The sequence below is a fragment of the Caretta caretta genome, chromosome 14, assembly GCF_965140235.1.
Source record: "Caretta caretta isolate rCarCar2 chromosome 14, rCarCar1.hap1, whole genome shotgun sequence".
NCBI classification, from domain to species: Eukaryota; Metazoa; Chordata; order Testudines; family Cheloniidae; genus Caretta; species Caretta caretta.
This window is the reverse complement of record NC_134219.1, coordinates 35,919,690-35,933,393: the sequence shown is the minus strand read 5'-3', so window position 1 is coordinate 35,933,393 and position 13,704 is coordinate 35,919,690. Positions and strand designations below refer to the sequence as shown.

Here is a 13,704-nt window from a genome sequence, read left to right as displayed (position 1 = left end):
GTACCTCAAAATAGCACCCTGGGCCCCCCTATTCATCACTGGGATAGGAGGATGCTGTGTTTGGTACAAAGTGTGCTTTGGGAGGGATCATTTAAGAAGTCTGGATCTGCTGAGCATTAGTATCCTGTTGAATTGTGGGTACTATCATTGTATGTGATGTTATGAAGAAGTGCTAAATGTGTTATTGAAATATAGTGAGGTTGGGAGATGGGCACAGCTGGCCTTTCAGTAACAACAAAGGGGCACCCATCACTGGCCAGAGAGGCGTTGATGGCCCATCAAGAAAAATCCACTCTCCCAGAGACTCCTCAGAGGGCAGGTACACAATGGGTACTCCCCGACCCCACCTCACAGCAAGGATCTTTCTAGCACCTGAAGAGAAAGTATAAGAAGGGTCAATGATATCGTAGAATCATAGAATCATAGAATATCAGGGTTGGAAGGGACCTCAGGAGGTCATCTAGTCCAACCCCCTGCTCAAAGCAGGACCATTCCCCAATTAAATCATCCCAGCCAGGGCTTTGTCAAGCCTGACCTTAAAAACTTCTAAGGAAGGAGATTCTACCACCTCCCTAGGTAACGCATTCCAGTGTTTCACCACCCTCCTAGTGAAATAGTTTTTCCTAATATCCAACCTAAATCTCCCCCACTGCAACTTGAGACCATTACTCCTTGTTCTGTCATCTGCTACCACTGAGAACAGTCTAGAGCCATCCCCTTTGGAACCCCCTTTCAGGTAGTTGAAAGCAGCTATCAAATCCCCCCTCATTCTTCTCTTCCGTAGACTAAACGATCCCAGTTCCCTCAGCCTCTCCTCATAAGTCATGTGTTCCAGTCCCCTAATCATTTTTGTTGCCCTCCGCTGGACTCTTTCCAATTTTTCCACATCCTTCTTGTAGTGTGGGGCCCAAAACTGGACACTCCAGATGAGGCCTCACCAATGTCGAATAGAGGGGGACGATCACGTCCCTCGATCTGCTCGCTATGCCCCTACTTATACATCCCAAAATGCCATTGGCCTTCTTGGCAACAAGGGCACACTGCTGACTCATATCCAGCTTCTCATCCACTGTAACCCGTAGGTCCTTTTCTGCAGAACTGCTGCCGAGCCATTCAGTCCCTAGTCTGTAGCGGTGCATGGAATTCTTCTGTCCTAAGTGCAGGACTCTGCACTTGTCCTTGTTGAACCTCATCAGATTTCTTTTGGCCCAATCCTCCAATTTGTCTAGGTCCCTCTGTATCCTATCCCTACCCTCCAGTGTATCTACCTCTCCTCCCAGTTTAGTGTCATCTGCAAACTTGCTGCGGGTGCAATCCACACCATCCTCCAGATCATTTATGAAGATATTGAACAAAACCGGCCCCAGGACCGACCCCTGGGGCACTCCACTTGATACCGGCTGCCAACTAGATGTGGAGCCATTGATCACTACCCGTTGAGTCCGACAATGTAGCCAGCTTTCTATCCACCTTATAGTCCATTCATCCAGCCCATATTTCTTTAACTTGCTGGCAAAAATACTGTGGGAGACAGTGTCAAAAGCTTTGCTAAAGTCAAGGAACAACACGTCCACTGCTTTCCCCTCATCCACAGAGCCAGTTATCTCATTATAGAAGGCAATTAGATTAGTCAGGCATGACTTTCCCTTGGTGAATCTATGCTGATTGTTCCTGATCACTTTCTCTCCTCTAAGTGCTTCAGAATTGATTCCTTGAGGACCTGCTCCATGATTTTTCTATCATGGGACTGAGGTGAGGCTGACAGGCCTGTAGTTCCCAGGATCCTCCTTCTTCCCTTTTTTAAAGATGGGCACTACATTAGCCTTTTTCCAGTCATCTGGGACCTCCCCCGATCGCCATGAGTTTTCAGAGATAATGGCCAATGGCTCTGCAATCACATCCACCAACTCCTTTAGCACTCTCGGATGCAACGCATCCGGCCCCATGGACTTGTGCACGTCCAGCTTTTCTAAATAGTCCCGAACCACTTCTTTCTCCACAGAGGGCTGGTCACCTTCTCCCCATGCTGTGCTGCCCAGTGCAGTAGTCTGGGAGCTGACCTTGTTTGTGAAGACAGAGGCAAAAAAAGCATTGAGTACATTAGCTTTTTCCACATCCTCTGTCACTAGGTTGCCTCCCTCATTCAGTAAGGGGCCCACACTTTCCTTGACTTTCTTCTTGTTGCTAACATACCTGAAGAAACCCTTCTTGTTACTCTTAACATCTCTTGCTAGCTGCAACTCCAGGTGTGATTTGGCCTTCCTGATTTCACTCCTGCAAGCCTGAGCAATATTTTTATACTCATCCCTGGTCATTTGTCCAATCTTCCACTTCTTGTAAGCTGCTTTTTTGCGTTTAAGATCAGCAAGGATTTCACTGTTAAGCCAAGCTGGTCGCCTGCCATATTTACTATTCTTTCTACACGTTGGGATGGTTTGCCCCTGTAACCTCAATAAGGATTCTTTAAAATACAGCCAGCTCTCCTGGACTCCTTTCCCCCTCATGTTATTCTCCCAGGGGATCTTGCCCATCAGTTCCCTGAGGGAGTCAAAGTCTGCTTTTCTGAAGTCCAGGGTCTGTATTCTGCTGCTTTTCTTTCTTCCTTGTGTCAGGATCCTGAACTCGACCATCTCATGGTCACTGCCTCCCAGGTTCCCATCCCACTTTTGCTTCCCCTACTAATTCTTCCTGGTTTGTGAGCAGCAGGTCAAGAAGAGCTCTGCCCCTATTTGGTTCCTCCAGCACTTGCACCAAGAAATTGTCCCCTACACTTTCCAAAAACTTCCTGGATTGTCTGTGCACCGCAGTATTGCTCTCCCAGAAGATATCAGGGTGATTGAAGTCTCCCATGAGAACCAGGGCCTGTGATCTAGTATCTTCTGCGAGTTGCTGGAAGAAAGCCTGGTCCACCTCATCCCCCTGGTCTGGTGGTCTATAGTAAACTCCCACCACGACATCACCCTTGTTGCTCACACTTCTAAACTTAATCCAGAGACTCTCAGGTTTTTCTGCAGTTTCATACTTGAGCTCTGAGCAGTCATACTGATGTCTTGCATACAGTGCAATTCCCCCACCTTTTCTGCCCTTCCTGAACAGCTTATATCCAGTGCACAGTGTAAGACGGTATGTTTCTAGGGTGCAAGGCTGGGGTAATTGACTGGTGCCTCTCTCTGTATAATTCATGAGTGGCTTGGAGAACATTCATGCAATTTAACTGGGTGTGGGTCTCCGCAAGATGATGGCTTTGTGATCACAGCACCTGGAAGGGTTTGCTGCTTATCACTGGCATAGTATTGTGAGAGACAGCCCAGGCTGGAGAGTTAAGGGGATACAGCAGTCCCACAGCTCCAGGTTGTACCCCAGGGATCCCATCACACAAGGCGGGTGAGATAATATCTTTTATTGGACCATCTTCTGCTGGTGAGAGACTCAAGCTTAGACAGAAGAGCTCTTCTTCAGGACTTGGAAATGTACTCAGTGTGTCAGCTAAATACAAGGTGGAACAGATTGTTTAACATAAGTAGTTAACATATTTCAAGGGACAGCTATAGAGTGATCTCTTGGTGAAAAGTGTTCACCCAAAGGTGATACAGTGTTTGTCTTTTATCATTTTTCTGTGTCAATTCATTTGAGAGCATAGTGATTGTCTGGTTTCACCCACATAGCTGTTGTCTGGGCATTTGATTCACTGGATGAGATACACCACATGTCATGATAGGCACAGATAGGACCCATGGATCTTGAAAGGTGTGTTGGGGGAAGTATTGCTCATTGTAGCAGAGGAGATATGTCTGCTGCTTTTGCATCTGTTGTTCTGGCAGGGTCTGATGCGGCTTTGAGTTGGTGTGTCCTGATCTGTGGGGAACTTGCTTCTGATGGTGAGGTTGGAAAGGATGGGGGGTTGTTTGAAACCCAGAAGTGGGGGTTCAGGAAAGATTTCTTTCAGAATGTGATCCCCATTGAGTGTGGATTGTAATTGTTTAATGATACTTTTCACAAAGCGATCACTCTACATCTGACCTCTCGGTCCTCATTCTCAGAAGAAATCTGCACAACCCTGTCAAAAGATGAGCCTGGGAACTTAAATTCATAACTTTGCAAGACACTAAAAATCATTAACTGAATAGAGACACTAGATTTATGGCTTATTACAACAAACTGTAACCAACTAACCCCCCCCACACACACACACAGCTGCATTTCCCACCCTCCCTCCCATGACTGTGTGTGTGTGTGTGTGTCATAACCATAAGGGTAGCCTAAAATTCCTCCTTACAGGTAAGGTTGGCACTTGATCAAAGGAATCAATGGAGACAAACCTGGTTTGGCACTTGATCAAAGGAATCAATGGAGACAAAAAATACTTTCAAATCTGTGGGGGGAGGCTTTGTTTTCGGTTCTTTGTTTCTGCTTTCCTTCGCTCTTAGGACTAAGAGGGACTAGACTTCAATCCATGTCCTCTAAACCATTCTGAACCAGTCTCTCAACTTGTGAATTTTCCCTTTGCTGGAGGGAGGTTTATCCCTGTTTTGTTGTAACTTTGAAACTAAGGTTCAAGAGGCTTCTTCTGTGTTTTGTTCATCTTTTGTTACCCTGTAAAGTTATCTTCCAACCTGATTTTACAGAGGGGATTTTTACCTTTTTTTTTAAAAAAAAAATTCTTCTTTTAAGAACTGATTGATTTTTTTTTCAGTGTCCAAAAAGCCAGGGATTTGGGTCTGTGTTCACTTTGCACCAATTGGTTAGGATATTGTTCTCAAGCCTCCTCAGGAAAGGGCATGTAAGGGCTTGGGGGGATATTTTGCGGGAACAGGAACTCCAAGTAGTCCTTTCCCTGATTCTTTGTCTAAATCACTTGGTGGTGGCAGCATACTGTTCAAGGACAAGGTGGAGTTTGTGCCTCGGGAAAGTTTTTAACCTAAGCTGGTAAAAATAAGCTCAGGGGGTCTTGCATGTGGATCCCCACATCTGTACCCCAGAGTTCGGAGTGGGGAAGGAGCCCTGACAGGTGTTAATCATAGAATCATAGAATATCAGGGTTGAAAGGGACCTCAGGAGGTCATCTAGTCCAACCCCCTGCTCAAAGCAGGACCAATCCCCAACTAAATGGGACATTTCAAATTGAATGGTCCCCTGAAATGTGTGTGAACTATGATAAACTATCTGTTCCACCTTGTACTTAGCTGTGACACCGAGTACATTTCTTAGACTGAAGAAGAGTTCTGTGTAAGCATGAAAGCTTGTCTCTCCCACCAACAGAAGTTGGACCAATCAAAGGTAACACCTCACCCACCTATTTTTTCCTCTTTCTCTCTCTCTCTCAAAAAAATGTGCTGTTGTTTTCAGTTTTCTGTCAAAACCTTTGGAGGTGGTTTGCACTGTGCTCCTTTCTACTCAGCTGAGGAAAGAGAGAGGGGCCCAGACTCACAATCCCCGCCCCGCCCATGCGCACACACCTCCTCTCCACCCTGCAAGACTCACAGTTCCCCGTTAACCCGCTGTTCCCTGGGGGAGAGGAGCTCCTAGATACATAGATTTTAAGGTGAAAAAAATCCATTCTGATCATTTTAGTCACATCTCCCGCATAGCAGAGGCTGGAGCTTTCCAGCCAGCGATTCCCCCCTCAGGCCCATCGCCCTAGGGGGCTGGTGAAGATACCCTTTGGGGGAGCTCAGGGAAATGGTCAGGCCCCACTCTCCAGTCTCGGGGTCGCTGTCTCTATCCCAGCCTGGTGCGGAGATGAGGCCCCAGCAAGGAGGGGAGGGAGGTTGGAGAGCCAGCCTGCCCCACGCTCACCCCACAGCAGCGTGCTGTGGGGCTGGGCCCGGCGCCCTGCTCTGGCCTGTTGGCTCTCCCCACTCTCAGATTTGCAGGGCAGCTCATTCCAATGAGTGGGGGCTCAGACCTCCAACCACCCCAAGGGGACAAGGAAGGGGAGGGCTAAGGAGGGGGAAAAAGGTCCCCAGCCCCACATACGGTGAAGGTAGGATGCTGGTGCCAGGGTAAAGTGGTGAGGGGCCTGTGGGGGGGTTCCAGGGTGAGCCCCAGGGGACCGGAGCGATTGAAGAAGGGAGAGGGGGGTTGGTGTAGCCAGGAGCTGGGGGCATTCGGGCTGATGGGTAGGGTAGATGGACCTGGGTGTTGGGGGCCACAAAAGGGCCCTGGGGGAAGTCAGGGTGCTGGAGCAGTGGCAGGAGGGGCTGGGGTGAAGACAGAGGGAAGTGTGGGGATGGAAGTGGTTTGAGGATGGTGAGGGTTGGGGGCGCAGGGACGGTTTTCAGAGGTGGGTTTATTAGGGAATGGGGCTGGGGGAGGATGAGCAGCGGCGGGGGGAGGTCTGGGTGGGGTGAGGGGGTGCTGTCAGGGTGATGTTTTCTGGGGGTGTTTAGTTGGAGGGGTGTGCCATGAGGTGGATCTATGTGGGGAGAAGGGGGTTGGTGTAGTGTGGTGGGTGGGGGATGTGGCAGAAGGAGGTTTTGTGGGGTTTGGGTTTCTCCGGGGGTGCGTGGATTTGTTTATTTGGGGATGGGGTAAAAGGGGTTGGATGGATTTAAACAGGAGCTGTGGGGAGGGTTGGGGGTTATATGGGGGTCTGTGGTGGGGGTGTTGGCTGGGGACTGCAGGAGGGTTGGGGGGTCTATGGGAGGGGGTTGAGGGGGCACTGTGGGAAGGGATTAATTGGGGGGGTCTATGATGGGGGTTTGGAGGGGAAAGGGAAGGGCGGTGGGAGGCTGGGAGCACAGGCAGCCGTGTGGCCGTGCTGATGGCAGCAGCTGGCTGTGTCTGTCTCCCTCCCTCCCCTGCAGCCCCTTCCCCCTCCCCTCCCCTCCCCTCCCCTCCCCTCCCTCCATCTTACTCCCCACACCGGGGACAGGCCTGGCACGCTGGGCACGCTCAGGATGGACTCTGCCCGAAGCACCACACTGGGCCACGGGGACTCTCCCTGCACGTCCTCCTGCTGGGCAGCCAGCGGGCTCTCACCAAGCAGGAGGCTCGCTCAGATCTGGCAGGGGGTGAACCCCCTCTAGCCCGAGCCCACCCCTGGCAACACCCCTGGCTTGTCCCGGAGCTAGAGAGGATCTTTTAGAAGGAGGCATCCAGCCCTGATTTAAAGACTGCAAATGACCCAGAATCCACCACAGCCCTGGACAAACTGTTCCAATGGCCAATTGCCCGCACTGTTAAAAATGTGCTCCTTCTTTCTCGCCCAAATTTGTCTCCCTTCTGCTGCCAGCCATTGGCTCTCATTTCGCCTTTGTCTAGGAGACTGAAGAGTCCCTGGCAACCACCAACACCCTCCCTGTAGGTACTTCTAGTCAACTCTTTGTGGAAGCTTTGCTCACCGTCTCCCTGTTCAGTTACATAGTTTGAGGTTCTTGAGTCTTTCACTGTAAGGTTGGTTTTCCAGATCCCCAAATCGTTCTTGGAGCACAGGTCAGCACCACTATGTTGTGCGACAGACACTTGACAAAATTACTGGACTTAGTGATAGGCATTGTGGGAAGGGTTATGTCTTTCAGTCATTCAACCCAGATTCCAATTGTCATGGACATCACAATTTTTACTACGGACACGTTGCCTACCCCTGTCTTGGAGCAACTCTGAACCATTTACCAAGGGATGTGGTGGAGTTGCCATCATCTGGAGACTTTTCAGGAAGGCTGGAGTCTCCTTCTAAAAGCTACACTCCAAGTAGGGTCATAATTGATTGACTTTAAATAATGAACACGCCTTTAGAGCAGAGGGACTGGATCCAGGGTCTCCCATGTGCTGGGGGAGTGCTGTACCCCCTGAGGCTCAGAGTTACGGGGCAGCTGCGTCTGATTCAAAGAGAGGGGCTGAGAGCCCCAGTCAGAAGGATGCACCTCCCTCCAGCCAGGATTTAGGTGCTGAAATTTGTGAGGGGGCAGGTTTGGGACACACTCCTGTGCTTAGCATCTCCCAGGGGCTACCTTAGGTGCCTGCCTGCAGAGCACGCTGGCTTTTGTGACTCTCAGTCTTTGCCCTGTCGCTCCCCATTCATTGTCCAGGGAGCCTGAGTACCTATCTCAGGCATTGTGAATCCCAAGGATGTCCTTGCCGCTGACAAGCTAGGAGTTGCTCCACTCTAAGTCCCTGTGTGAATCACAGAAATGCAGGGTGGGAAGGAACCTTGAGAGGTCCTCACTGCCCAGGACAAGATGACCCCAGTGCCCTGCTATTGACACAACCTAAATCAGTGGTTTTCAACCTGGGATCCGCACACTATGTCTAAGGTTTCCAAAGAGGTTTGCACCTCCATTCAAAATTTTTTAGAGGTCCGCAAATGAAAAAACACTTGAAAACCACTGACCTAAATGATTCTGTATTGGAACAGGTATTGACAGCAGTGAGATGGGATGTGAGAGTGGTCTGCAGCTTTAATGATGGGTAGGGAAAGTATAGGGTTAGTTGGTATCGTGCATGCAACAGCGAAGGGATTGTTGTGACACAGGGGCCCCTTGGTGCCAACTGGCAAAGAGTTTGCTGTTTACAAGCAACTTATGTCTCAGAACTGACAAACTCACTACAACTAATACATCACCTTCATGGTGTTTATCCATAAACATAAACTGTCTATCCGTAAAGGGTAGCATCCAAGGTGTCTACTGAAAGCTTGTAATGTACGGATACTCAATTATTGCGAGGTGTACATATAGGGAATAATGTAGCTATACTAAAAGTTTTTCCCTTATGGTCTTGGAGTAAGAGTTAGTCAGCAGGGAATCGTGTCTCGGTGATGGCCCATTTAACTGGGAGGGAGTTGTCATCCCTCCCTGGCTCATCTTTTAGGTAATGTATCGCTCAATTGTCTACCAATCCAGAACAATCAACGGAAGCCAAAGACACTATAAACATCAAAACGCTGTGGAAGCGAAAAAGACGATATGACAGCGAGGGGATGGCCCTGTCTGGGAATAAAGACAAAAGACTGATTCCGTACATGACAGGAGAAAGAGCCTGCACTCGTTCACTGAGGAGGTACCTGGCCGAGCAGGGGTGCTTTATGAAAGACCAGGTCCCAGCTCCGTGGGGCCAGCAATCCCTGTGACAGACTGAACTTTGGGGTGAGAATCTACTTTATTAGATAGGAAAGGTGATCATTAGTAAGCTTAGGCCCTAGTTTGTGCTTTATGATTTTGTTTTGTATGTAGCCATTCGCTTCTGTCACTCACACTTGTTTCTGTGTGAATCTCTGTTCTTTCTTAAATAAATTCCCTTTTGTTTTACTGTGACTGAACTCATGTGCTGTGTGACAGAGGACCGGGGGTGGAAAGGTGAAACTAAGGAATCCAGCGATCGGGGTGGATGCCAGAAGGGGACACTTTGAAGGGACTCAGGAGCTGGGGTGCATCGACTGTGAGCCTGCAGGGTTGGTGGAGACCAAAGGAGAGCGTCTGAGCGGCCAGTTGTGTCCGGAGCTCTCACTCAGCCAGCACAGGCAGGACTCCCTCGTGCTGGAGGCAGGGGGTAACAAGGTGACTCCCAGCCCTGGGCACCCCAAGAAGCATCATAGTTGTAAAAGTCTGGTTACATTTTACAGGGCCTGGCTCAGCACTGAGGGCCAGGCAGCTGCAGATGTATCCATCCATTGCAATGACAAGGCAGAGAGGCAGTGTGTGTATTTGGGTCATGGGGGGTGGGGGGTTGGGGGGGGAAGGAGCAGCACGCACTGAGGCAAGAGTTAAGGTGACTCGGGCTTTTACCTTACCCGAAGTTTGAGTTTTGCTGAACGCAATGGTATGGAAGGGCACGAGCTTTCCCCTCAGCCACAGAGTTGCTCTGTGATTCCGCAGTGTTCCTCCCCATACTTTGGTTATAGTGAAGTGACTTTCAACCTTTATTCATTGCAGACTCCTAAAAAATTTCCAAGGAAGGAATGCACTCCTCTGGAAATCTTACGCAGACTATGGACTGCAAAGGGGTCTGTGGGCCACAGGCTGAAAACCACTGGTTTAGTGCAATAGCAGTGCCTCGCAATGTTTGCAGTTGCTACCAGGACTGCCATGGCAAGTTTTAACACAATCTGCATAAGCATGTGAATTTTAGAGCACTTGGAGTCATCCACTTAACAAGAAGGGCTTCCCAACCTTGGCTAGGGCAGAGCTGCCCTGGCACTCCATTACTGTATGAAGTTGGGGGAGAATGAAGGGGAGAGGATCCACCCATCTATCTGCAGCAGATTGGGCTCAGAGAGGTGGGAAGTGGCCCACTCATCTCCCTGAGAGGTTCTCAGCTGAAAGAGAACACCCAGGAGGGCTCAATACAGCCTGAAAGCACAGCTCTGAGGCACGTGAACTGCCCCCATTCACTTCAGAGGGGGGTTCCTCTCCCCCTACCCCAGGGCTGGAGAGTTTCTGGTGTGTCAAGCATCCCCCTTCTCAGCAGTGTGTCCTCGGTGCATGCCCCAAGCCTGCCTGTTCTCAGCTCCCCCATCCAGAGGGGCAAGGGCTCCCCAGATCCTGGCCCACAGAAAGGCAAGCTCCACCTGAACCTGATTCAGGTAGGAGGAGACTAGAAGAAGGGGTCAGACCCCCATAGGCAGGCAGGCAGGCAGGGCCCTTCCCCCTGCCCCAAAAAATACTGCAGAGCTGTGTGGGGACCATAAATTGGAGTGACCAGGACATCTCTGTAAATGCGCATGAGCTAGCCCTGACCTTAGTACAGACACACACAGACTTTCACGGCCATTCAGCTGGTTGTGGACATCCAAATCCCCTCAGCACTTTTGAAATTTCAGCCTGACCTCCCTGGGAAGGGAGTGACTCAATGCAGGCACACCTCCTCCTAGCTGGTCTGGGAATCAGTTCTCTCCCCATCTGGTGTCCTCTTCCATTAGTTGCTTACATTGCTACCCCTCCCTATAACTCAGGGTGCTCCCTTCTTGTAACTCAGCCCTCGGGCCAGGTCACTATGTGGTACCCCAGGGTAACGCAGTTCCAGCCGACAAGCTATCCATTTGCCTTCTCGGGCAGCTTCTGTCCCAGTGCCAGGTCCTGGGCCACTTTGCTGGTGGGGGGACCCAGGTACCCTCTGACTAGCACGTGAGGCCTGCTCAGTCTCAGACCCGGTTGCTGCAGCCCAGCACTCTATCTCCTTGCCTTCCTCTGGGTTCACCCCTGGAGCTTCCTCCACACCCCTTAGCTACTTCACTCCTCTAGATCTCTTGTTAGACTCCCTGGCTCAGGGTACAGCTCCAGGGCTTCTTTATCCCCCTGGATCTCCTCCTTGTCCCAGGCCAACTCCCTTTCTCTCCAAGGAACAACTGCAGACATCCTGCCTCCCAGCAGCTCATTCCTGCATGGGCTTCCTAGCTTGATAATGCTCGCCCAGCTCCTCCCACAGCTGGGCTTCACCTGCCATTAGGCCCTATCAAGCCCTGGTTTCCCTCCAGGGGCAGCATCGAAGGTTAATTGGCCCCTCCCAACCCACATTAACCCACTCAGGGCTTGTGTGGGGTGGACACCCCATCACACTCACATACCCAGTGCAAGTTTCTTGAGCTCAAAGTCCTTACAAAGAAAGAGAAGCATGGCTAACCCCCTTTTGCAGATGGGGAAACCGAGGCACGGAGGAGTCATGTGATTTGCTCAGGGTCACCCAGCTGGTCAGTGCTAGGCATGGAAATAGATAGCAAGCTCCCAGCTCCCCAGCCACTGCCTCCCATGAGATAAACACCAAGTTAGTAAAGAAAATGATAGAGCCCAGGATTGTCAAAGGGGCTCACGGGGGCCAGCTGAAATTCCAGGGGAGCTGGGCCTCTAAATCCCTCTCAAAGCCCTTCGAAAATCCAACCCTAAGAGAGGGGAGATTATGTCAACTTTTTTTCTTTTTTGCATGTGTTTATTCTTCTTGGCATGAGTCAGGAGAGATTCTCTTGCCGTGAGCACCCTGACAATGCTATGAACTAAGGTGAATGGAGCGTTAACTCATAGAGATACATGTGTGATTAATTCAAAAGTTGATGTGGGAACATGCAGGTTTTTGGGGGGTTTCCCCAAGGTCAGACTGGCAGAGAGCCTGGGGGGGTTTCACTTTCTTCTGCAGTGCGGGGCACACATCACTTGCTGGCTTGAACTAGTGTAAATGGTGGATTGTCTGTCACTTGAGGTCTTTAAATCAAGATTTGAGGACCTCAGTAACTCAGCCAGAAGTTGGAGGTCTATTCCAGGAGTGGGTGGGTGAGGTTCTGTGGCCTGCGATGTGCAGGAGGGCAGACCAGATGATCATGATGGTCCCTACTAGCCTTAAAGTCAAAGTGTTCTCCGGGGGGAAGACAGAGGCAGCACCCAGCAGAGCCCCCCGCAGCTGAAAGGGGTGCTGCAGGAGGCGATGGTGACCTTCTGTACAGCCTGGATCCATTTCATTAGAAACACATTAATTTCACTGACGCTCTGCTTAGGACAAAAATATTTAAAAAAAAAAACAAAAAAAAAACCAGCCCAAAAGGCTGCTTCGTTCTGTGCTCATTAAAACCATTCCCGTGAGCAAAGCTCCTTCTAAAAAGAACTCTCTCCAATTAGCCTTGCAGCGTCTGTGAGTGTACCGAGACCGACAGGAGGACACGCTGGTCATTAGAACTTCGCTTGTCTTAATGAGCACTCGGAGAAGGGCTCAGCCCAGCACAGGGCTGGGCCCGGCCTGGAGAGCTGACAACCCTCTCGAGGCATTACGGGCCAGCAGCAGAAACAAAGTTACTCGTTGCTTTAATGGGTCCCGCCGCGGGCCATTAGAATGGCAACACTGGGGGAAATGCCAGTCTCGGTGGCAGTCTCGTGGGGGCTGATTAGAACAGAAAGTTAGAGGCATTGATTAAAGTTAGACAAAGGAAGGGACGGGTCTGTTCCTATGCAGATAGCCCCGATGGGTAAAGCCAAAGGAGTCAAGCCGTTCATTCCCAGTGCCCGTGACAGGTGATCCCCCCCTTTGTAAATTCCATCAGACCCTCTGGTAGTGAGGGAATGTGAGGGGTTTGGGGGGGGCTGCAGTGAAACAGACATGTAAACAAACCTCAGTTTCCCACGAGGTTAGCAAAGGCGTCACAGCCCAGGGGCATTGAGCAAAAGGCAATTCCAGGTTTCTAGGCCTCAGTGACTGAGGGGCATTGCTGTCCTGCCCGCAACCCCTACCTCTGCCGATGTCCTCGGTCCTAACCCACAGCCCCCTTCTCCCCCACCCTGTTCCATCTCTGGGCTCACACACACACAGCTGTGCTGCTGCCCCTCCATCCCGACCCGCAGCCCCCTGCGGTCCCAGCCCTGACTCCCTGACAGCTCTGCTGAGGGATCTCAGCCCTGACTGACAATACCCCTGTTGTGCCCGTCCTGACGCTGCCCATACATCACAGCAAGGAGCTGTCATTGCTGCCCTGCCCCAAACACACAGCGCTGACAGTTCCCGTCCGTCCTGACCCTCTGCGATCCAAGTCCACCCCCCACCAGAGCTCTGTCAATGCACCACAGTTGTGACCGGCAGCTCTCCTCCTGCACCGCTCCTGCCCTGTCTGCAGCACGCAGGCGAAGGAGCCTGGCCCAGACCCTGCGTCCTCAGAGCTCTGGTATTTCTGTGGAGTTCTGAGCTCCGGCAGCCCCTGCCAGGCCAGGCCCAGGCCAGAACTGAGCTGTCTCCATGCCTCACAAAGCAGCTTGCACTTCTCCCCCCTCACCCACCCACTCTTAGAGAACA

General features: G+C 50.9%; 1 protein-coding gene across 1 annotated transcript in view; it reads left to right on the top strand.

Annotated features, from left to right (window-relative positions):
- Positions 1–13,704, top strand: part of LOC142069220 (E3 ubiquitin-protein ligase TRIM11-like) — a 264,114-nt gene that overhangs the window by 155,023 nt on the left and 95,387 nt on the right. The gene's annotated exons all lie outside the window — the stretch shown is intronic.